A 25,073-nucleotide genomic window follows, 5' to 3' on the forward strand; every position below is an offset into this window, starting at 1 on the left:
GAACATCTGTTTTAGGGGAACTGCAGCAATCCTGGCAAAACATGGTGGCTGATGCCAAGGTAATGTTAGGGCAGTGATCTAGAGGGAAAATGCAGGAATGATACCCCCAAACCTGAGAAGTTTGGCACATGATGTCTTTCAATGAGCTAGAGAAGGAAGAAGAAGAATTGCTTGGAAGGCAGTTTTTGATCTCACATATACTGATTTTGAATTAACTATGTGATACACATGAGCATAACTGATGGGCAGGGGGATAGGTCTCTAGCTCAAAAGAATGATTTTAGTTGAATATAAAGATCTGAGGGTCATCATTAAGAGTTGTTGTTTCTATGGATTTGGATGAGATCAAGAAAAATATGTTGATCGGGCATTAAGATTGAAACTCAATGTTAAAAGAGATTTACAAAGGGAGAGCAACCCTCCAAGAAAATGATAAAGTTGCCCTGAGACAGGAAATCTAGAGTAGTGGAATATCCCAGAAGCCAGGGAACAAGAGTTTTTCCAATAGGAAGGACTGATCAACAATCAACACTACAGACTGGTAAGATGAGGCCTGATGTGACTTGGGCCTTGACAAAATCAATTTCAGTTGAAGGATGTGGAAGCAGCTGGATTATTGGTGTTTGAGATAGCTACGTGAGGTAAGGAAGCAGATACAATGAACATAGAAATTGTTAAAGAAGTTTAGCTTCAAGAGTGGAAAACAAGTTGGTAGGAGATAAAAACTAATAGCAGAATGTCCTATTTGTTACTACAGGCAACACTGTATTGCAAGTTAAAATAAATTACTTAAACCTGACACAAATGCCTGAATGCAAGAAAACAAAAACTAAAGGGTTTCTTCAACCAGGCATTTGTATTTTAAGCATTTTATTTTGGCAATCAATTGGGGAAATGAAATATTTTCTCCTCAAAGGTAATGCTGTAGCAATTATAATTGTATTCCAGGACTTACAGGTTACTATTACAAATACTCATTGAAATTAATGAATTTTTATTCCCCTGGCTCTGGAGGAGTGATTGAAAGCACCGTGTTTTATAGTCTGACAAATCTGGGTTCTATTCCCAGTATCTCTGGATACCAGCTATTTGACCTTGAACAAAACACTGAGCCTCTTTCAAAGTCTCAGTTTTCTCATTTGTAAACAAGGCAGTAACAATAGCTCTTTTATAGAATCATGGAGAAGAATAAATAAAGTAATGAATGTATTGTCTACTACACTGTCTCTCAACCTTTAGACTATATCAAAATCCCCTGAAGAACTTCTTTTGATATCACTCCCAGAATTCATTATTTAGTAGGTCTCCATAGAGCCCGATAATTTACATTTCTTACAAATTTCTAGGTGATATTGGCAGTCTGAAACATACTTTGAGAACCACAGCTTTAGCACATAGACAGTCACATAATAAAAATCAATAAATGTAAATATTAGCATTTCTTTGATGGAGACAGCCCCAGGCTGCCTACAGCAAGATGATCCCTTAGGTTCTTGAAAATAGAAAGTCCTGCGTGGCCCTCATCAGAGTCCACTGGATTCCTTCAATACATCTTCCTCCTTTCTCACATCAGCACATCTCCCCACTCCTCTACCTTCTTGCTCAATTATCTGACCCCTGCGCTCTTTTTTTTTTTTTTTTTTTTTGAGACAGAGTTTTCCTCTTATTGCCCAGGCTGGAGTGCAGTGGCACGATCTCAGCTTACTGCAACCTCCGCCTCCCGGGTTCAAGCGATTCTCCTGCCTCAGACTCCGAAGTAGCTGGGACTACAGGCATGCGCCACCATGCCTGGCTAATTTTTTGTATGTTTAGTAGAGATGGGGTTTTACCATGTTTGCCAGGCTGGTCTCGAACTCCTGACCTTAGAAGATCCGCCTGCCTCAGCCTCCCAAAGTGCTGGAATTACAGGTGTGAGCTGCCACACCGGCCCCCTGTGCTTTTAATTAATTAATTAATTAATTCAATAAACTCTACTACAGTACTCAGAGACTTTTTTCTCCCATATTTGCTTTGATCTAGTTAGCACTTAAGTTTATATCCCAAAATATCCCTTTTACAGTATCCTGTAATGAATCTCTTTATCATTTCTAGCTTATATGATGGAGTTTGTGACAGACAGTAAGACTGCCTCTGAACCATGCCCTCTACTGAGGTGGGTGTTATTATACTGATGAGATTTCTTCTTTCTCATTCTCTGTTATGAAAAAGCAAGCTCATGGCCCACAGGGCTCATAAAAAATTTACTAAAGGCTGAGAGCAATGGCAACTAACAACATGCTTGTAAGTACATATTGATCAAATTAGAGATGATTTTTTTCACAGCGCAGTGACGTTTCTAACAATAGTATTCTGGGAAATTCCATATATACATAATATAAGCCATGACTTTATTCAGATAGAACAAATGCCAGATCATACTGTTAGGAGCTTCTACAGTAACAAAATTGAAAATCACATTATCATTTTAAAACACATAAAATGGCTCACTTTTTGTTGCTTCAGTGCCTGTCCATCTTGTTTAGAAAAGACTTGATGAAAGCCACATCCACTGATAGGCAATGGAAGTTAGATTAGAAACTTGTGTATCCGATACCGCTTAAAAGACTGGTTCTGTTTTATAATTTGAATTAAATGATAACTAATCTTTTTTTTTTTTTGTAGGAGCTTGGGCTAGGCAAAGTAAGGAATAAAGAACTAAAGTTACATTTTCTATGACTAGAGGTATTTTAGAAGAAGTTGAAAGCATACTTAATAAAAGTGTGTTCCATGGAGATTCTATACACGCATAGAAAACTAGCTGAAATAAAAATTCTGCACATTTCTGTAAGCAAGTATCAAGAAAAAAGAGTTCTGAACAATTGCAACACCCTGTAAGTCTCCTTCATGCTCTTTCCCAATTCATACTATATTCCCACCAGCCTCTCAGGAAGAAACTGCTCTGCTGACCTGAATCATTATCGATAACTTTGGCCAGTTCTCCAACTTCATGTAGATGGAATCACGCAGTAAAGATTCACCTTCTAGTCAACATTGTGTTTATGAAGTTCATTCATAGTCTTGCAAGTAGCAGGTTTTTATTATTATATAATATTCCATGGATATACTGCTTTTTTTTTTTTTTTTTTTTTTTTTTGAGACAAAGTCTTGCTCTGTCATCCAGGCTGGAGTGCAGTGGCACGATCTCAGCTCACTACAACCTCTGCCTCCAGGGTTCAAGCGATTCTCCTGCCTCAGCCTCTCGAGTAGTTGGGATTACGGGCGCCCGCCACCACACCCGGCTAATTTTTTGTATTTTTAGTAGAGACGGGGTTTCACTATGTTGACCAGGCCGGTCTCAAACTCCTGACCTTAGGTGATCTGCCCTCCTCGGCCTCCCAAAGTGCTAGGATTACAGACGTGAGCCACCTCACCAGGTCTATACTGCATTTTTAATTCTAATTCTGAGGGACACAAGTTATATCAGGTTTTGCTATTCTGCAAAACGTTGCTATTAACAGTCTTGTGCATGCTATTTTGGTGGCCTTGATTTCTCCCCTTTTTTTGAGACAGGGTCTGACTCTGTCACCCAGGCAAGAGTGTAGTGGTGCAATCACGGCTCCCTGCAGCCTCAACTTCCTGGGCTCAACCCATTCTCTCATCTCAGCCTCTGGAGTAACTGGGACTACATGTGCATGCCACCACATCAGGCTAATTTTGATTATTATTATCATTATTTTTTTGTAGAGACGAAGTCAAATTATGTTGCCCAGGATGGTCTAAAACTCCTGGCTTCAAGCGACCCTCCCACTTTGGCCTCCCAAAGTGCTGGGATTACAGGCATGATCCACTACACCTGGCCTACTAATTTCTCTTGAATACATACATATGAGAGGAATTGCTGGATCATAAGGAAGGCATAAATTTAGATTTAATAGATATTGGCAAATATTAATTTACACTTACACCAGCAATATTTGAGAGCTCCAGCTGAGGCACCAATTCTCCCCAATACTTCATATTATCTTATTATATTTTAGCCATTCTGATGCATATATAGGGGTATTTAAAATTCTTTGATTACTAATGAAGTTAGGCACCTATTCAAATGTTTTTGACCATCTTTGTCCTCTTTTATGAAGTGCCTGTTCAAATATTTTGCCAATTTTTAAAAAATGGGTTTTTTATGGATATGTATGGGTTTATTATGTATTATGGATATACATATTTTTATGGATATGTATGAGTTTATTATGGATATGTATGAGTTTATTATGTATTATGGATACAAGTTTTTTTAATCAGATATATGTTTTGTGAATATTTTTCTCCCAGTCCATGACTTTCCTTTTCACTATTAGTGTATTATAATAGACAGAATTCTTAATTTTAATGAAGCTCAATTTATCAGTGTTTTACTTTGTAAACACTGATAAATGCTTGTTCCGTCTTAATTATGACTGAGCAATAAGTGCACGCAATAAGTGCTTGTTCGGTCTTAATTATGAAATCTTTGCTTAGCCTGTATCTCACTCGTAGACTATTTTACTTATGACTGGAGATTGCCCACCAGATGTAACCACTTACACACTAATGGTCACAGCCATATTCTCCTTGACTATGTTCACTTAATCACCATTGGCAGAGACTATGTCCTGTCTAATATTCTTTTATCCCTTATTCAGAGACTCTCATAAAATTGTGACTGTAAACTTTCTTAGCTAAAATAATTTCCGTCTATCTCTCTCTCTCTTTCTGTCTCCCTCTCTTTCTTTCTCTCTCTCTCTCTCTAACTCCCAAAGATATATAAGCAGGATTTATTGGGCACAGCTACCAGGAAAATGGGTTCAAGAAGGGTTACTCAGCAAATGAATAATCTTTTGCTAGGGCTGAGGAGTCCAACTCATGGCCACAATATAATTTTTGAGAATGGAAGCTGGGAATTGAACATGTCAGGGAACCATGGGGTTGTTAGCAGTATTGAAACAACCTACCTTGTAGTACTTTTGAGAGAGATGGAAAACCATCATCCTGTTCTATCCACTGTTACTAGGTTTATTTGGCTAATACCTAGACCAGGGTTCAATCACGTAATGTGGTAGGGGAAGAAGCTCAAGTCCTAGCTTATTATTTTCCCTTTATCAATTCACAGATAAAAGCAAATAATTTCCTACAAATAATTTTTCTCGTTTTTGAAGGTATGTTATAGAATAGAAAAAGTCTTACAAAGGTGTATTTTTACATGGTGGTTGGTGATGGTGGACAGAAATGTTTAAAAATCATATGTACCCTTCATTTCATATTTTTATAATAAAATGACAATTTAATCAATGTATTAAATTTTCCAAAGAAAATACAAGTATCTGTTCTACATAGATTGAAGACCAAGAATTTCTGTCAATGATACCAAGCCAAGATTAGTTTTCAGTTAGTCTTTTTATACCATCTTTCAAAACAAATGGTAATGCGCGATCCTTATACTGTTAAAGAAAAAATTATTCAATGTCACTTGTTGAATCACAGTAAGGCAAACTTTATTCAAGACCAACTGAATAGGTATAGGGACCATGAAAACAGGGTCTTGCAGTAGGGGAGACATACTGGGCTCAATCTGAATACAGCACAGGCAAATGGGAATTTATAACCAAGGAACAGGGTAGGGGTTAGTGGATGGAAAATTATTAAGAGGAAGCATCATGGGTAAGGGAGATTCTTGCTGAAAATGGTCCAGTCATCCCATGGAGGATGGTGGAGGATGAGGAACATGATCAGATATCCAGGATAATCAAATACCAAGGATGAAAGTCTTCTGGCTAAACTCATCCAGCCTGCTAAAACTAAATTTTAAGAGAAAGTGCACAGACAGGGCTATGAGAAGGTTGAGAAGCCTGAATAAATTTGACCAAGCAAGGAATCTGTGTCAGTACTCACATAGTTAATAAAGAGAGAGTACCCCAGTAATTCATTTATGAAAATGTGTTTCAAAAAATTCCAGTCTTGGTCAGGCGCGGTGGCTTACACCTGTAATCCCCACACTTTAGGAAGCAGAGGCAGGTTTATCATCTGAGGTCTGGAGTTCAAGACCAGCCTGACCAACACAGTGAAACCCATTCTCTACTAAAAATACAAAAAAATTTAGCTGGGCATGGTGGCATGCACTTGTAATCCCAGCTAATCAGGAGGCTGAAGCAGGAGAATCACTTGAACCTGGTAGGCAGAGGTTGCAGTGAGCCGAGATCACGCCACTGCATTCCAGCCTGGGCAATAAGAGTGAAACTCCATCTAAAAAAAAAAATAAAAATTCCAATCTCTTTGAAAGTTATGTATTACTTGACAAAAACATTTCCTTTGTGACACAGGTTCAGAAACATTGGGTTAAACTAAGTTAAACAATTTTTTTTTAATTACAAAAAATTTCAAGGCTTGAGTTGTGACTTTCTAAAGAAGGAAAAGAAATTATCACATTTTAACAATTTGTTTTTCATTCAACATCTTACGGGATTAATGTTCTTTACAATTTACATTTGGAAATGCTGTTCTAGCCTCATCCATTATATAAATTATACATTTAAGAGGATGTTGGTTCTAAATACTTTAACTTGCTATCAAGGCAGAAAATTTAAAAGCAAATTTGCTCTTGTTATGTTATTCTCTTTTATATCCAAGAGAAAAAGAATGTTAAGTTGAAAGTTATTTTGCTCAGGGACACTTACAAAGATATGTACACATTCAGTAGATACTTGCATGACATTACATTTGAAATTGGATATATCTTTTAGCTTTTTATACACAGATCATAGTATGCAGATTTTAAGTGGCGGAAAATGAATCTTTTAACAATCAAAGTGATGAACATTGGAGAAGGCTGTTTTAATCTGTTATACTGCAGGTGTAACTACTGGTACACTTCTAGGTTAGTAGTGACATTGTAGGCATATTCGATGGATCATTATATATGGAGTACTTGATATTCAGATATTCAGTTGTCCCTGATGTCTTAATCTGGGTGTTGTTTTTGCAGTGGTTAAGAGGAAGGAGAGGAGGTGCCAAGATTTAGACACTGCAGAAGAGGATTATATAAGCAGAAGTCATTCCATGATGCAGTTTTGTACCTGTTTACTACAAATCAAAGGTGGCTGACTGTATTTTTAGTAGAGATGGGGTTTCACCACGTTGGCCAGGAATCCTATAATGGTTAGATGATAGCTGTAAATACACTCCTGTTTTCCTTCCAGAGGTGTGTGGGAAACCCTTAGAATGTCGTATGCATTTGCCCCTAGTTAAGGGTCCACAAAATCGAAGGCAGACTTCAGCTACAGGTTTAGAGCTATAGTCTCTTTAGAGGTCCAGGTGTCCCTTTTATTTAAAACTCTTTTTTTCCTGACATTTTAGATATAAAGTTCCCTATTAACTTTGCAAAACTTAGTTAATACTGATATGTAACAAAAATTATTCATTACACTTGAGCATGTCTCTTCTCCATAAAGATCCAGCTTTAGATAGCAACTCTTCTCACAGATCTGTAAATACTGTGAGAAGATAATTAAAAGTTTGATTATTGTCCATATAAATAAATGGTAAGAAAATACACATTTTCAGTATTGAATAAAGACTTTCCTTCTCCTCAGCAGAAGTTGATTATATTCCAGAAAAGGAAAGAATCCTTCCTTTCATCAGGGCAAATTAAAATGCAGGAACTCTGAATTTGGGAGTCTGTTTTTCAAGATGAATAATCATCGTTGGCAATAGGATTCAAATGGCACAACAGAAGGAATTGAATTGATATTGAATAATCTGAATTCTTGAGCCAACCTCTATTTTTGAATATGTACATTTATTTAAGATCACTTTGTGCATTTAACTCTCATTATGCATAATTGCATAACGACAACAATATTTGTTTCTTCCTGGAATTCAAGGAGTTTATTATATAATTTTTATTTTTATGTATTTATGTATTTATTTTTGAGAGATGGAGTCTCATTCTGTTGCCCAGGCTGGAGTGCAGTGGTGCGATCTTGGTTCACAGCAACCTCTGCCTCCCGGGTTCAAGCAATTCTCCTGCCTCAGCGTCCCGAGTAACTGGGACTACAGGCATGAGCCACTACGCCTGAATGATTTTTGTATTTTTTAGTAGAGACGGGGTTTCACCACGTTGGCCAGGCTGGTCTCGACCTCCTGGCCTCCAGTGATCCACTCGCCTTGGCCTCCCAAAGTGTGGGATAACAGGCATGAGCCATTACGCCTGGCTATTCTACAATTTTTAGAAAGGTAGCAACTTCTTTCCCCATATGACATTAAGTTTTATAATACTAAATATGAAGCTTTAATGTACCAACATATTTGCAATCATCAATAAGCATATGACATATCTCTACTAACAAGCAGATTGGAAATTATGGCATCAATTCACCATCTGTGCCATGCAGACTCTAGTTTTGAAACTCTTATTTGAAACAGAAAGTTTATATATGAGCATAAGAGGACATTGCACATGGAGTTCTTCTAACTTTATGTGTAAATTTCTACTTAATAGAATATATACTGTTATAAGCTTTCACTTATTGTTAAACCTATATACATATACATTAATAAAAAGTCATTAATACTGACCTTCAAATAATTTGAAGTTTAAAAAATTATTAGTACTGTACTTCATTTTTGGAACAGGAATCAAATTATAATAAAGCTAGTAGCACAGAAATAGACAAGATTACTTTGGTTACCAGAGACCTTGCCAAATTTTCAATAATTTACATTTGAAAAAAATAGAAGAAAAAGTAGAAAATGTTACCATGGCAGTAAAATGTGCATATATTTGAGGATGATATTCAATGGGACTTACCTGAAACAAATATAAAAAGGGAAGTAGAAAAATTCACTAAATCTCTGAAAATGTTAAGTACTGAAGGTGGAAAGCAAGATAAATAATAATTATGACTTCCTCTAGAATGAGGGTAAGGATCCAGTTATGAAAACCCTAACACCGTCAGAGTAAGTCTTAAGGGAGGACCGCTTCCGCAATTCCCTGGTTTTGCTCCCCAGCTGATGTGCAGAACGTATGGCTCTAGAAGAATAATGAAAGGTATTACAAAGAACCCTCTCACTAATTGCTGATAGTTACAGTAGAGTCCTAGACACCCATAGAGGCAGTTCTTTGCCCCTACCACACATCAGAACCACCTAGAGAGCTATAAAATATTACCTAAGCCCATATCCCACCCTAGACCAATTGAATCAGTATCTCTATGCTGGGGCTTGGGCATATGGTTGAAAATTACAGTCCTAGATGACCTGCTACAAAACACATACACACAAACACATTTTCAACTTCATGTACTGTCATACTTTCCACTTCAAGCACTAGCACTTCTTGCCTGTACCTTCCTAAGCCCACTTAGAAAATCAGATTTTACATTTTTAATTTTTTTATGTGTGCATTTTAATTAAAGAATGCCACCATAATAAAGCATGACAGTAGACAACCAATTTCTTTCTTCACAGAGCATTGAAAATATACATAATTGATTGTCTTAGATTCATATATATGTATATATATACATATGCACATATATACTTCAAACTCATTTTGATAGGGCACAGTAGTGATTTCCTGGTGTAATAACAATCCATTCATTATTCATGTAACATTATCTGTATGATTTTATAATACTTTTTATACATAGAATGAAATATTTACTAACAAATGAAGAACTAAGGGCACTCATTTTATAGCAAAAATGCCACCTCTACTAGTAAGAAAAAAAAAACATTTTTTATTATTGCTGCAACTTTCTAAAAGGAAAAACAAAACACAGGAAGACTATCACATAATGAAATCCTTTAATTGTTACTTCTTTCTCTATCTCACTCTCTTTTGTTTTATCTAAGAAAACTATTTAAATATACAGTGATATGTAATTAGACTCTTTCAATTAAAACTGTTAAGCTACAGATTGTTGGCACCACCAGATATAGTTGATTAAAATAAGTATAGATGTAAACAAATGTAAACAGAATTGCACTTCAACGATATTCATTATTTAGTTCATTTATTTAAAATGTATTGATGGCTAGACATGGTGGCTCATGCCTGTAATCCCAACACTTTGGGAGGCTGAGGTGGGTGGATCATCTGAGGTCAGCAGTTCGAGACCAGTCTGGCCAACATGGCAAAACCCCACCTCTACTAAAAATACAAAAATCAGCGTGGCGTGGTGGCATGCACCTGTAGTCCCAGCTACTTGGGAGGCTGAGGTGGGAGAATCGCTTGAACCCCAGAGGTGGAGGTTGCAGTGAGCCAAGATCGCGCCACTCCACTCCAGCCTGGGGGTCAGAGACAGACTTTATCTCAGAAAAACAAACAAATAAAATAATAAAGTAAAATAAAATAAAATAAAAAGTGTTGAATGGCCAACCACCATTCTACGAAGTAAGAACTGAAAGTCTAATAAGCAAAGGTCTCTACTTCTCAGAAACTCTGTTGGATGATACAGATTTGTGTACAAATATTACATTATCATGGAAAAAGTGCTAACATGCAATAGAAGAGGCATAAACTTTCTCGATTAGGTTTGTTGGTTGGAGATTTTACAAAAGAGATGATGAGGCAAATTAGTATTTACCTACACTCGACAGTCCTCATCCATAGTTAGTATAAAATATAATTATAATTTTGTGTATACAGTACTTGAAAAATTATTACAGCCAATCACAATACTGGATATAAAAATTCCAAATCTATTTACAAGGAATATCTTCTGGCCAAATATGACCATAAATATTTGTGCTTACAATACCTAGAAATTTCAAATGTTTGATATGTTAAATATTTTTATTTGTAGAGTTCTTCACTTTCAAATATAGATTACTGTTAATGAGATAGAAACAATTATCAGTTTGACTCATTAAGGGACAATATCACTTTACAGAAATTTACATGTATTTATTAACTTATGAGGCACTTTAGTAGATGAAAAGGACATTTTTGCATCATTTAAAACATTAGGATGAAATTATAAAATGTACATGCTGCTACTGGCACCAAAGATTATAAGCTGGTCTCACAATTGGCTTTTCATTACGCAAAGAACACCCATTATATGCTTGGAATTCCTATGCCAGCAGGCATACAACAAATGCTGGAAGCCCATTGTTTATAATTTTACTTCTTGCCAAACATTTCAGTTATGTTTTCTTTGGTTATATAAAGGGCCAGAGCTATTTTAAGTGAAAGAGGTAGCCATCCTCATCTCACTGTGTGACAGATGTCATATTACAATGCCCTACGTAATAGTATGCAAGGGTAACGCTACCTCCTTTGACCTGGTCTAAAATTCCTTAGAATTACAACTGTGTCTTAGACAATAAAACCAAAGGATTTGCCTCAAATATCAAAACTAAGTGCAAATGGGCAATGCTATGTAGGTAAGAAGGAAGCATTTCTCACTCTCCTCTAAGTGAATGCTAATATGATTTCATGAATTGCTAAAACTAAATTTTACTTTATAAGAACATACATAGCCTAAGGATTTAAAAAAAAAAAAAAAAAAAACCTTAAAACAAGTTACAGAGGGTTGAATGGAAGCAAAAGTAGGTAGCTAAGTATTAGGAAGGGTGGAATAATGTCTAGGAAATGAGAGCAATAGGCCAGGTGCAGTGGCTCATGCCTGCAATCCTAGCACTTTGGGAGGCCGGGGCAGGAAGATCACTTGAGGTCGGGAGTTAAGACCAGCCTGGCCAACGTGGTGAAACCATGTCTCTACTAAAATAAAAATTAGCCGGGCCTGGTGGCACACGCCTGTCATCGCAGCTACTCAGGAGACTGAGGCATGAGAATTGCTTGAACCTGGGAGGCAGAGGTTGCAGCGAGACGAGATCACACCACTGCACTCCAGCCTGGACAACAGAGTGAGACTCTGTCTCAAAAAAAAAAAAGAAAAAGAAAAAAAAGAAAGAAAAGAAAAAAAAAAAAGAAAGGAAAAGAAAAGAATAAAGGAAACAAAAGTAATAGTCTAATCTTAGGAAGCTGGAATAGAATGGCATAGAGCCCCTAAAGGTACCAGCAACGTAGAGTAGATAGGACTCAACTCCTGGATCTTCATGTGGTCCTCAGGACATAAGAAGCACACCAAAAGGCCTGTAGAGGATAGATGATGCCCATTTAAACCATAATTCTGCCTAAAGTTCTGCCAGGTTGTATGTATATGCACAGTGCACATGAAGCAAGCCCAAGAATGCATATTTTTTGCCTTGCCATTAGTTTTTCCAGGTTTTCATGATAATAACACCAATGATTATGTCAGAGCTATGCTTTGTTTTGCCTCAATGGGAGCAATCCAGGCATAGGTACCCTAAAGAATGAAATGTAAAATAATGATTCCCGCCTGATACAACCAGAAGAAAGATTGACAATACAACATGAAAAATCACGGAGTAAATTATTTTCATACAAGTGGAGAAATTATTTTCAGGGAATTCTTAGACAGACAGCTCTTCACAGGCCATCAAACACCCATAAGGACTTTTGTCATCCTTCAATCACTTCAGTGTAGAGAGAACATGTATGAAACAGAGACAGAAAACACAGTTAAATAAGCAATTCCTGTTCAGTATGTGTCTGCAGTGAGTTTTGCAGAGTGTGTATGGATAACACGAATATCTACTTGATCCTGCAAGTTCATGGTTCTGAACAGAAGCAAATTTGAAATATTAATAACAATAAAGATGGAAATATGGTTGTTGAAAATTCTGTATTTAATGCGTGAACTCAGCGACGGCAGACACAAAGAGTGTGGATTCTCTGAATGATTATAAAAGCCTTAAATAGAAATAAATGATTATTAATTGGAATGGGACATGGAAGAAGATAACCTTGTTACAAAGATCCCAGGCAAAGAAAGAAGAGATGCTTCCAATTACAATCATCATAGAAGTGATTTTCTTGGAATATGGCTAAGGAAACACGTTTTCATTCATTTGTTTCATTCATTTTTTTAGTGCAGTGTTTGGGAACTAACCTCAGTACTAATAAACATATGATGCTAATTCTTTAGTGAGGCCAGGCACGGTGGCTCATGCCTGTAATCCCAGCACTTTGGGAGGCCAAGGCGGGTGAATCACCTGAGGTCAGGAGTTCCAGACTAGCCTGGCCAACATGGTGAAATCCCATCTCTACTAAAAATACAAAAACAAAACAAAAAAAATAGCTGGGCGAGGTGACAGGCATCTGTAATCCCAGCTACTTGGGAAGCTGAGGCAAGAGAATCTCTGGAACCCGAGAGGTAGAGGTTGCAGTGAGCTGAGATCACACCACTGCTCTCCAGCCTGGGCGACAGAGCCAGACTCTGTCTCAAAAATAAGTAAATAAATAAATAATAAAAATAAAAATTCTTTAGTGAGATGAACCGTTAATGGTTGATTCCATAGTACTGATTATCTATATAAATTACTGTAACTTTTAGCTGTCTTAAATATTAAACAAAATAACAACAAGAGTGCCAACACGTGCTGCTAATGCTGAAAATTTCTTTAGATATTGTTAGAGGAACAATATTTCAGTACATATATCTTGTTACAATTTCAAGAAAGAATTCAAAACCCAGAATGGGAATAACAAAGACTTTTTAGAGTTGTGTTTCTCAAAGAAAGACCCCAGGAATACGTGACTTGTAAAGACCTACCAGAAGAATATCATTTAGAATGAGGCTTTAGAATCTGCATTTTAATAAGCATTCTAAGGGATTCTTCTGTATTCTAGAGTTTGGGAAGGACTGCCTAGTAGATTGCAAGGCCAAGGTACTGATTAATTGATCTGGGCTAGAGTAAAGCTGTGACTGAAATATTTTTATAAGTTCTCCCAGTGAGTCAAACAGCCAGGAAAAAGAACACCTGTGCATTGGCAGTGACAGCAGAGGAGGTATTGTACTTTGCCATGGAAGTACGCACAGAATCATTTTTATATAGGTAATAACTGTATATCTAACAAAACTTTCTTTCATTTCACTTTTAAATTCAGAAAAAAAAATACCTGTAATTCAAAATACACGTCGTCAATGGATACGGTAGCAAAACAACAGTGCGTAGATATGTGCTTATGTTTCCATGTGATTTATCTATGTGTGTGTTTATATATGTATACACACACATATACACATACATACAGTGAGAGAAAGAGAGGCAGTTTATAATCTTCTAACATTTTTGGCTTATGTCAACCTGTAGGTTAAAAATCTGACTTTGTGATGCCAAAAAGGAAAGGTATAGGAAGGAGCAGAGAAAATAACTCAAATATGGTTTACTCAGGTATGGGAGGTAAAAGATTATTTTTGGCATCATTAAAGCTTTGTGAAAAAATTGGCAAGGTTGTGCAAAGTACCATCTTGATCAGTGAAGCTTTTTCCCTTAAGGATGGATTACAAGTGTGTAATTGAACTTTGACTTGTTAGACCTCCATTTCCTCTCTAACTATGTGAATGTGCACCATACAATACAAAGTTCTATACCTATTACTTTAAACCAGTAACGTTTTATTGTACTTAATAATAGTCTTAGGCTATCTGGGTAATCTCTGTTTATAGGTGTTTACAAAGTAATATTATTTTATGTAACCTAATGAAAATGTTGGTGCTAATTGCTTTATACATCGCTCGGAAAAGCAAGGCATTTTTGCAGTTGAGTAGTTACTCAGTATTATTAGCCAATCTATTTCTATAGCTTCTTGTTTTTCATCTCCTTCAACAAGGTTGTCTGCCAATATTTTGTTCCCCATATTGTTCTAATCTGAATTTCTACATTAAAAAAACACAACGGTAAGGGGATACTTTGCAAGTTAGGCCTAAGAAGGAGAGTGGTTTCCCAAGGATGTTCACGTTGATTTTAGTGCCTTTTAAAATACTAGTTGCACAATGAAATGATAAATTCTGCCAATTTACATACTATTCCTAGTGTCGTTCTTTCAATTTTTCAACCAGAATTCATGTACACAAGAACATGCTTTTCTTGTTTCCTGAATTCCTTCAAGCAAAACCTAATTCTATAATGAGCAATTATAGCGTAACACCTGCTGCTATGAAGAGGACCTTGTCAACATCGATCTAAATTGAAGAACAACAGCTTTCCTTAATTTTGAGAAAATGAGCAATAAACGAAGTCCATTTCTTAGCAGAAAAACTCATAGGCAATGTATTCCAAGGCAGCCCATGGAATAATCAAGATTTAATAGAATTAGATTTTTTACCATCATTTGAGAGAAAGTTTTGCTCTGGGCTAAGTATTATGGTTAAGGATTCCAAGAAAAACACTAAAATTCCTGGATCCCTTACAGGCAATATTTACTTAAAATAAAACCATCCATAAAAGTCCTTATCTACTATAGCATCTCTTCCTGTTTTCCTTATGACACAAGAACTCTGCTCAAGCTGAAAGGTAAACAAATTGGATAGAAGCATCATTTGAGCTCAAGCCATATCAACAATCTTGTGGATTTACATTGCCAGGAAATCTTTTTTCAAAATTATGCCAGGATAATTACATCAACAAAATGGAGACAGAAATCTTGGTATAATATCAAAAAAAAATGAGGGAAGAATAGGTTGCTGGAAAAAGCCTGCTAGCAGATTGCCTAGAAAGAAAAATGACGCCATTCTAACATGTTAAAATCTCATCTAAACATCGAAATAAATGATTATTTACTTACAGAGTAAATATATATATTTAAGTGTATTTTAATATGTAGTCACATGTATATATGATTTTGCTGTGTGCCTATATACATGCATACATACGTACACACACCTGAACATCAACTTGCATGTATCAATAGTGCAACAGAAAAATGTTGTCAGGGATGATTTCCCCTCTGGCATTACCAGCACTATGACTGACAGCTCTTATTGCATCAATAGAAGAATTGTATTTAAACAAAAGTTATGGATACCATTCCTAGGTTGATATTTAATAGAGAGTAAATACTACAAGAATTACCAATAAGCTTCCTTAATAAATAAATATATTTATTCATTTGATCTTATGTAAAGAACACAAAAGGTAAAAGAAAGAAATTAAAAGAATATTTTATTTTTGTACAATTAAAAAATCTAGTTCCTTCTTCCTGGAATTTAGGTATCTATATCTGTATTCATCCATATCTCTCTCTATATATATATATATGTTCATATCTCTATCAATATTGATAATGTTTCTTCACTTCTTAAATAAAGAATTACCTAAGCATCTTTTTTCAAGCGGGACAGTGAAAACATAATTATTCTAAGTTGGCGAATATTGACAAGGGAATGAAATGGTGAAAGCAAATCTATCTAGAGAAAAGGGCCCCTTTACCCTGAATGAATAGACCAGTGAATGAGGGAACAAAATGATTAAATCAAGTCTTTTGAAGGCACGGCATTATTGTGAGACATATTGCAAAGATCTGTGCAGCCATTCTGCCCTTCCTACATACTCATTGCTCTCTATTACACAAAGAAGGAACACAGAGAAAAGAACATTATACTTGAAGTTAGAATATCTGGGTTTGAGTGTGACTTTATCACTTACTAATTATGTGATCTTGAACAAGTTACTTAACCTTTTTGTGCATCAGTTTCCTTTTCTAAAAAATGGACACACAGACCGGGCTTGGTGGCTCACACCTGTAATCCCAGCACTTTGGGAGGCCTAGGTGGCAGATCACTTGAGGCCAGGAGTTCAAAACCAGCCTGGCCAACATGGTGAAACCCCGTTTCCACTAAAAATACAAAAATTAGCCAAGTGTGGTGGCATATGCCTGTAGTCCCAGCTATCTGGGAGGCAGTGGTTGCAGTGAGCTGAGATCATGCCGTTGCACTCCAGCCTGGGCAACAGAGTGAGACTCTGTCTTGATTAAAAAAAAAAATATATATATATATACAAATATCCAGGGCTAATTGGAGATTCAAATTTGATAATGTATAGGAAAGAGCTTAGTACACTATAAAATACTTTACATTTATAAAGTAGTATAATTGTCATCAACATACTATTATTATTATTATATCATAGTGAAAAAATACAACTTACAAGAGTTCAGCTGAGCTTAAAGAATAATATATTCATTTGAAGCTCAATCATTTTTGTGTGAGCTTCTTCATATTCTTATTTCAATTATTGTGTTTTAATCTTAGACTCTAATTATATATCCAGTGTTACTTATGTCATTAAATAATTTAAAAAGGAGTCACATTAAATAAAGGCCCTTTAAATTTTTTATGAGATAAAGAGTTGCCATAGACACACTCTTTTTGCATCTTACCCAGTACAGTCAAACTCAATTAACTATTCAGACTGGCAAAGCATCTTTTACATTTTTCATAAAGATTCTAAGTGAAAAAATTGTACTATTTTTCAATTAAGTTATATACCTTTCAAAAATAGCTGATAGATTAAAGCAAAGGCACTGTCACAATCACAGATTATATTTAGTGCAATTTAGGAGACAAAAATGAAGCCAGCTAGATTTGAAAATGTGTTCATAATGATTTTTCAGTGTATCAAAATCAACTAAATGGAACATTGAATGGCAAGTCCAAAGGCATGTGATGGTTAAGAAATCTGGTCACAGGCCCAGCGCGGTGGCTCACACCTGTAATTCCAGCACTTTGGGAGGCCAAGGCAGGCAGACCACCTGAGGTCAGGAGTTTGAGACTAGCCAGTCAACATAGTAAAACCCCTTCTCTACTAAAAATACAAAAATTAGCCAGGTGTGGTGACTGGCGCCTGTAATCCCAGCTACTTGGGAGGCTGAGGCAGGAGAATCATTTGAACCTGGAAGACAAAGGTTGCAGTGAGCCACGATCGCACCACTGCACTCCAGCCTGGGCGACAAGAGTGAAACTCTGTCTCAAAAACCAAAAACAGACAACAACAAAAAATCTGGGCACAGGTAATTACATAAGGATTTCACATAACCTCTCTGTTATCCATTTAGAGATGTCTAAAAGTAATTCCTGAGAAATTTGGAATGTTTATTTAACATGTCAGAATCTTCTCTAAATAACTTCTGATTCACCTGGAAATGCACCATTGATTTGAATAATGGTGGAATCTGGCTATGGAATAAGTTAAAAGGTCATAAGGCCTCCAAGGTGAAGTTTCAGTGAGGTAGCCAGCCAGGCTACGGAGCAGCTCTGTGAGAATTTTACCAGTTTGGAGTAGAATATGGGGAGGTGATACCTTTTCTCAAGTCAGGTAAAAAGGATTTGACCAAGTACCAGCTTTTATATTACACAGCTATTTGTTACCATCAATGTTTTTGAAACTTGGGCAGCATAATTTTTACCATGCTATGTCCCTGGTTCTACTTATTATTTGGACCTCCTTATTTACTGACTAAAACTACTATTTAATTATCTGTATACAAATTCACCTGCCATTTTCCTTTGAGGTATCCCTGTTTGGCCAGAAAACTTAGAGCAAAAGATGTTCAACTCAGAAATTTCTTTTTAATGTTATTTATCAGTTTTAACTGATATACATAATCTTTCACTTTACTGTCAGAGATTTATAACAAAATTATCCAGTGATATCTACCGAATAAAAAAGTAATGTTTATCCTCAGTATACCAATTGTTCAGTTTTGGTGAAAGGTGGTTTCATGTCACAGCTCTAGGTAAGAATATAGTATGAAACCCTGAGAGGGACATGTTTAATTGTAAAGCTGTGAAGCACATAAATACATACTTACTATTATCAATAATAATAGTTACCATTTAAATATTGCCTGCTACATATCACAAAGCACTAAGAGGCTTAAAATACATTTTTCTCTATCCTGTACAATTCTATTTAAAAATAGGCAAAATTTCTCCACTTTATGTGTAAGGAGAATGAGTCACAAAAATGTTAAGCAACTTGATCAGGCTCAACTGCCAGTAAGTTTGAAGACAGGATTCAAACCTCAGTTTGCCTCTCCAAATCTCAGGGACTACACCAAGTCATGAGTTACATGTTAAACAGCTAAGGCAGGCGGGCGTGGTGGCTCATGCCTGTAATCCCAGCACATTGGGAGGCTGAGGTGGGCGGGTCACCTGAGGTCAGGAGTTTGAGACCAGCCTGGCCAATGTGGTGAAACCCTGTCTCTACTAAAAACACAAAAAATGAGCCAGGCGTGGTGGCGTGTGCCTGTAATCCCAGCTACTCAAGAGGCTGAGGCAAGAGAATCACTTGAACCCAGGAGGCGGAGGTTGCAGTGAACCGAGATGGCGTCACTGCACTCCATCCTGGGCAACAAGAGCAAAACTCTGTCTCGAAAAAATAAATAAATAAATAAACAAACAGCTAAGGGTAATAGTCAATATTAAAAATTATAAACACTAACGTGTTTCTCTAACTTATTATTTTGCATTTAACAAAATATCATTTTCCCATAAAGTCTATTGTTAAAGCAAACTAAATATGGCCTGAGAAGGACTCCGTACTTCTGTATTTGAGTCCCTGTGGACGAACTACAACCTATCTCAATAGGTAGACAAGATTGAAAAACTAACTTAGGAGTATGGGCCTGTAACAGTCACTCAGTCTTGGCCAATCACAGCAGCCATTCTTCAACCAGTTATACATTACTGATTGTCCAAACTGTGCTCAAATAAGGCAAACAGCGAGCTGTAACCAATCCAGCTGTTTCTGTATCTCACTTCCGATCTCTACAAGTCACTTTGCTTTTTTTTGTCTATAAATTTGTTCTGACCACAAGGCACCCCTGGAGTCTCTCTGAATCTGCTGGGATTCTGAGGGTTGCCTGATTCACAAATCGTTCATTGCTCAATTAAACTCCTTTAACATTAATTCGGCTCAAGTTTTTCTTTTAACGCTATTTTTTTTTTTTTTTTTTTTTTTTTTTTTGCTTTGTAACATCATTTTTAAAAATAGTATTTAACTCCTTTGATTCAGTGGTTGCTATGGTTTCATTATTTATCCCCACCAAAATTTAACCCCCAATGTGGCAGTATTGAGAGGGGAGGCCTTTAAGAGGCACTTGGATCATGAAGGCACTGCCCTTACGGATTAATGAGTTAATGGATTAATGCATTATCATGGGAATGGCACTGGTGGCTTTATAAGAAGAAGAGAGACCTGAGCTAGCAAGTTAGCATACACAGTCCTCCTGCCATGTGATGCCCCAGGCCACTGGGACTCTGTAGAGAGTCCCCACCAGCAAGAAGGTCCTCACCAGATGTGTCCTTTCGACCTGGGACTTCTTGAAATGGTCTTTGCAAAAATTATAACAGTCAGAAAATTATGGAAGTGAAAGAGATTTAATCTAGCCAACTCCTCTCTTGCCTTTAGCCTTCAAGCTGCTCTTAATTATTCCTGGGCTTATGCCAAGCTAACTTTGGGAGACATTCATAGTTTAAATGACAATCGCCCTTCCCCAAAACTCAACCGCATTTGTAAAGCTAATGAGAGACCACCAGGCTAGGAGGATAGGGGAAACTAAATTCTGCTGAGGTGTAGATATAAAGGATTGCCAGCCATTATTCCAGAGGTCACAAGACATGCGACTTCCCCAATTACTCTTGCAGACAACATCACTATTGTAGAACTTAAGATTGTCCTTTTGAGATATCTGTTCAGATATATTTCATGTCTGATGACTGATGGCTCCACCTGGACCTGCCAACTGCTCCTGTGGCCCCACCCAGAAGAGACTCAGTGCACAGGAGGACCCTTTACCACACTCCTATGATTGCAATCCCTACCAATCAGCAGAAAGCACCTACTGCGTAGCTATGCATATGCCTTTCCCCAAACTGTTCTTGAAAAACCCTAGCCTCAGACTTTTTGAGGAGACTGATTTGAGTAACAGCAAACTCTGGTCTTCCATTTAGCTGGTGGCTATATGTGTGTAAAACTCTCCATTGCAATTCCCTTGTCTTGATAAATCAGCTCTACTTGGGCAGCAGGAAAGAAGAACCCATTGTGCAGATACATTCTGAGCCTCCACAACTGTAAGAAATAAGTTCCTTTTTGAAATAAATAACCTAGTTTCAGGTATTCTGTTTTATATCAACAGCAAACAAATTAATACTGAGGTTTTCAATGTATTGGGATATGTTAGATGCTTTGGCATTGAATCTTTGTCTTAGGCAAATGCATTCAGGTATTGAAACCATCATTGCAAAATTATAATTGAAATAGTGAAAGAGATCTGATGTAACCAACTCCCTCTTGCATCTAAGCCCCAAGCTGTCCTTGCTCATTCCTGGGCATAGGCTGAAAAAACTTTGGAGGAACTTAGTTTATAGTTTATGATTTAAAACAAAGGCAATGACAACCCTTCCCCAAAACCAACCTCCTTCTTGCCTGGGGACTAGACTGCCTTTGTAGGACTAACAAATTAGCCAAAACATTAGAATTTATGGTTTAGGAGTCATGCAGCTAGAGACTACAAGATCCTGCTTCTCCCCGAATTGCTCCTGGGCATAAAGTCACTAATGTAAAGCCTAAGATCAGTGCTTGAGATATTTTGCAGACCCTGCACTTGATGGATCAACCAGCACTACCCAGATCAATAAACTGGCTCATCTCATCCTATGACCCCCACTCAGGAACTGACTCAGGGCAAGACAGCTCTGACTCCCTATGATTTCATCTCCGATCCAACCAATCATTACTCCTGACTCACTGGCTGTCCCCCACCCACCAAATTGTCCTTAAAAACTCTGGTCCCCAAATGCTCAGGGAGACTGATTTGAGCCATAACAAAACTCCAGTCTCCCATACAGTCTGCTCTGCATGAATTACTCTTTCTGTATTGTAATTTCCCTGTCTTGATAAATCAACTCTGTCTAGGGAGTGGGCAAGGTGAACCTGATGGGCAATTACAGTATGTATGTATACCCAACATCTTGTATGTAATTTTAAGGGATGCAAAAATCCCAAAATAAACTAGAACTTTAGGGTGATCAAGCATCCGGTGTGCCTGGGGACTAAGCAGGTTTGTGGGACATGGGACTTTAAATTTTAAAACTGAGAAATTCCTGGGGAAAAAAAAAAAAAAAAAAAAAAAAAACAAGAAAAGTTGGTTACTCTAAAATGTAACGTTTATATAGCACTTTAATAAATACTTATTACTAGAAGCTAAGGCTTTTGGTTATGTATATTATAAATTAGGCCATAGGGCAAAGCAAGAAAATGAAAGCTTTACTAGGTCAAAACTGTGACCGCCCAAAGGGTTCACCTTACCTGCTGCCTAGACAGAGCCGATTCATCAAGACAGGGGAATTGCAACAGAGAAAGAGTAACTCACTCAGAGCCAGCTGTGCAGGAGACCAAAGTTTTATTGTTACTCAAATCAGTCTCCCCAAGCATTCAGGGAGCAGAGTTTTTAAGGATAACTTGGTGGGCAGAGGGAAGCCAGTGAGCCAGGAGTGCTGACTGGTCAGAGATGAAATCATAGCAAGCTGGAGCTGTTTTCTTGCGCTGAGTCAGTTCCTGGGTGGACGCCACAAGATCAGATGAGCCAGTAGTTTACTGATCTGGTGGTGCCAGCTGATCCACCAAGGGCAGGGTCTGCAAAATATCTCAAGCACTGATCTTAGGAGCAGTTTAGGGAGGGTGAGAATCTTGTAGCCTCCAGCTGCATGAGCCCTAACCATAATTTCTAATTTTGTGGCGAATGTTAGTCCTACAAAGGCAAGTCCCAGGTAAGAAGGAATTTTGCTTTGGGAAAGGTCTGTTAACATCTTTGTTTAAACTATAAACTAAGTTTCTTCCAAAGTTAGTTCAGCTTATGCCCAGGAATGAACAAGGACAGCTTGGAGGTTAGAAGCTAGATGGAGTCAGTTAAGTTAGATTGTGTTCACTGTCTCAGACCTAATTTTGCAAATGTGGTTTCAATCCCTTCCTTTGGGTTTTATAACACCTTAACCTTAAGGTGTCAGCTATAAAGATGAGTAAAAACTAAACACCGTCAATTGCTCTGGCTTCTTCCTGCTGATGGGGGATGTAGTGGGAATGGGAGTGAACTCCAAGGTGAGAAGAGTGGAACTGCTTTGCAACTGTCTGAGGGGACTCACGCTGGCCTAATTGGGCTTCCAAGGCTTGCATGGCAGAAACATTATTATTCTCATCTATAGTTTTACTACAGTGTTTAAGTGAACAGTCTACTATAAGGTATAATGAGTCCTAGGATGAGGAGTACAATTCCCAATTTCAAAAGCAAACATTTGAAATCATTAGTTTGGGAACTTCTAACCCACAAAGAATTTAGAATTTAGTCTAAACTGCAGAATAAACCTCAAGAATAGCTAACAGTTTAACTATGATTTTTCTTTTGAAGCATAAGTTTTCTCTCTTCAGTTCCCATTTTTATTAAAAACAAATCATGATAGAAATTATTTGTTTATAAAATGAATTTCAGTCTTACTGTACTTGGCCTGATTATTTGCATAAAGTGCAGCAAGAATAATTCTTTTTCACTTAGGCTTTTTAAATTGGCTTTGATGGAACTCTGTTCCATAAAGAATCTCAGATAAGACTTTTTGAAAGCTGAGCCCAGCCATGGGTTTATTCCCTCAAATACCTATGAGTTGACCAAAGTCCTCTCCTCTTGAGGTCCCAAGATAACTTGGGGTTCCTGGGCCTGTTAGAAAGTGACATTCTTTACTTACCACAGGTCAGGAACCTTGTACAGGGACTCTGTGTGGACAAGGTATGAGGCCAGATTCCCCAACGGGCTTTAAATGGCTCTATAAGTCAACTTTGATTCTTTAAAGGAAGCATGCCATTCCAGTCAAAGCCTTGGTAAAATGACCAATTTCTCCAATGGTGTCCTGTTACAAAAGAAAACAGATTCTTATCGCACGTATGCAATTAACTATAATGCCATAAACTGAGAATACTCACAAATGGTTTCCAAATTCTAAAGAAATCAGGTAGAGAGAAACAAATTTGCTCCAAAATTTTTCACTGAGTGTATTTTACTCACTTGTTAAAAGTTGCAAATAGCTCTAAAGAAATAAGTCATCTTGATTCTGAAAACAAAAGGATTAGCAATGTTTAACACATCAGTTCACCACGTTCAGAAGTTTTCTTTTTTCCTCTATTTCAAGAGCATAATTTTTAAAGTTATCTAAGACCTGCACTCAGAGCCTTATATCCAATTATAAACTGCCTTTTGAAACGGACCAAAGCAAGATAAAATGTCTGTGGATGACAAAAGTCTACAGCCATTATTAAAGCTACAATTGACTAGGGATTTTGGTTACTTCTGTGGCACAAAACAATTTTACATAATAGTTACAATTATTAATAGTGAAATCATATCAGAATTATAGAAGTTTCCCATAATTTTTGGAACACATACTAATAACATATTTATACAAATACAGTCCAAAGAAAACCAAATACCATTCACTCCTCTATTTGAAAGTTTTCCTTCTATTCTAATGTCACTATCTCCAGAGTTATTAATCAGAAACCTGCATTAAAGAGCACCTGTTACATTTTACAGCTAATAGTAAAATTATTGTTTTTGTTTTTGTTTTTTTTCAGACAGAGTTTCGCTCTTGTTGCCCAGGGTGGGGTGCAATGGCATGATCTCGGCTCACCGCAATCTCTGCCTCCCAGGTTCAAGCGATTCTCCTGTCTCAGCATCCGAGTAGCTGGGATTACAGGCATGTGCCAGCATGCCCAGCTAATTTTGTATTTTTAGTAGAGGTGGGGTTTCTCCATGTTGGTCAGGCTGCTCTTGGACTCCTGACTCAGGTGATCCACCCACCTCGGCCTCCCAACGTGCTGGGATTACAGGCGTGAGCCATCATGCCCAGCCTATAAAACCATTTTTTAAGAGGACAAAAATGAGACAACAATCACCTGTGGATGACACAAACACTTTAGGGCAGCCAGAGTTAAAGACATAATCGACAAGGAAATTTGTTACCTCTGTGACACATAGCCATTTAACATAATTACAATTATTACTGATAACATATACTAAGTCATATTAGAATTATAGGAGTTTTACATAATTTCAGAACATATGCCAATAATATATTTACACAAATATAGCCCAAAAAAAGCCAAACACCATTTCATATTTGACAATGTTTCCTGTATGA

The 25,073-nt window shown here is 37.1% G+C and overlaps 1 protein-coding gene across 14 annotated transcripts in view; it reads right to left on the reverse strand.

The window, feature by feature from the left end:
- DMD (dystrophin) overlaps window positions 1-25,073 on the reverse strand; it is a 2,269,491-nt gene that overhangs the window by 1,982,066 nt on the left and 262,352 nt on the right. Inside the window, exon 1 of one of the 14 annotated variants that reach the window (XM_050777151.1) lies at window positions 23,625-23,666. The exons of the other annotated variants lie outside the window; for them this stretch is intronic. The gene's annotated coding sequence lies outside the window, so the exon portion shown is untranslated. Of the gene's footprint in view, window positions 1-23,624; window positions 23,667-25,073 lie in introns of those variants that run through there. 14 annotated transcript variants of the gene reach the window in all.

This window comes from Macaca thibetana, chromosome X (genome assembly GCF_024542745.1).
Source record: "Macaca thibetana thibetana isolate TM-01 chromosome X, ASM2454274v1, whole genome shotgun sequence".
Classification (NCBI taxonomy): Eukaryota; Metazoa; Chordata; class Mammalia; order Primates; family Cercopithecidae; genus Macaca; species Macaca thibetana.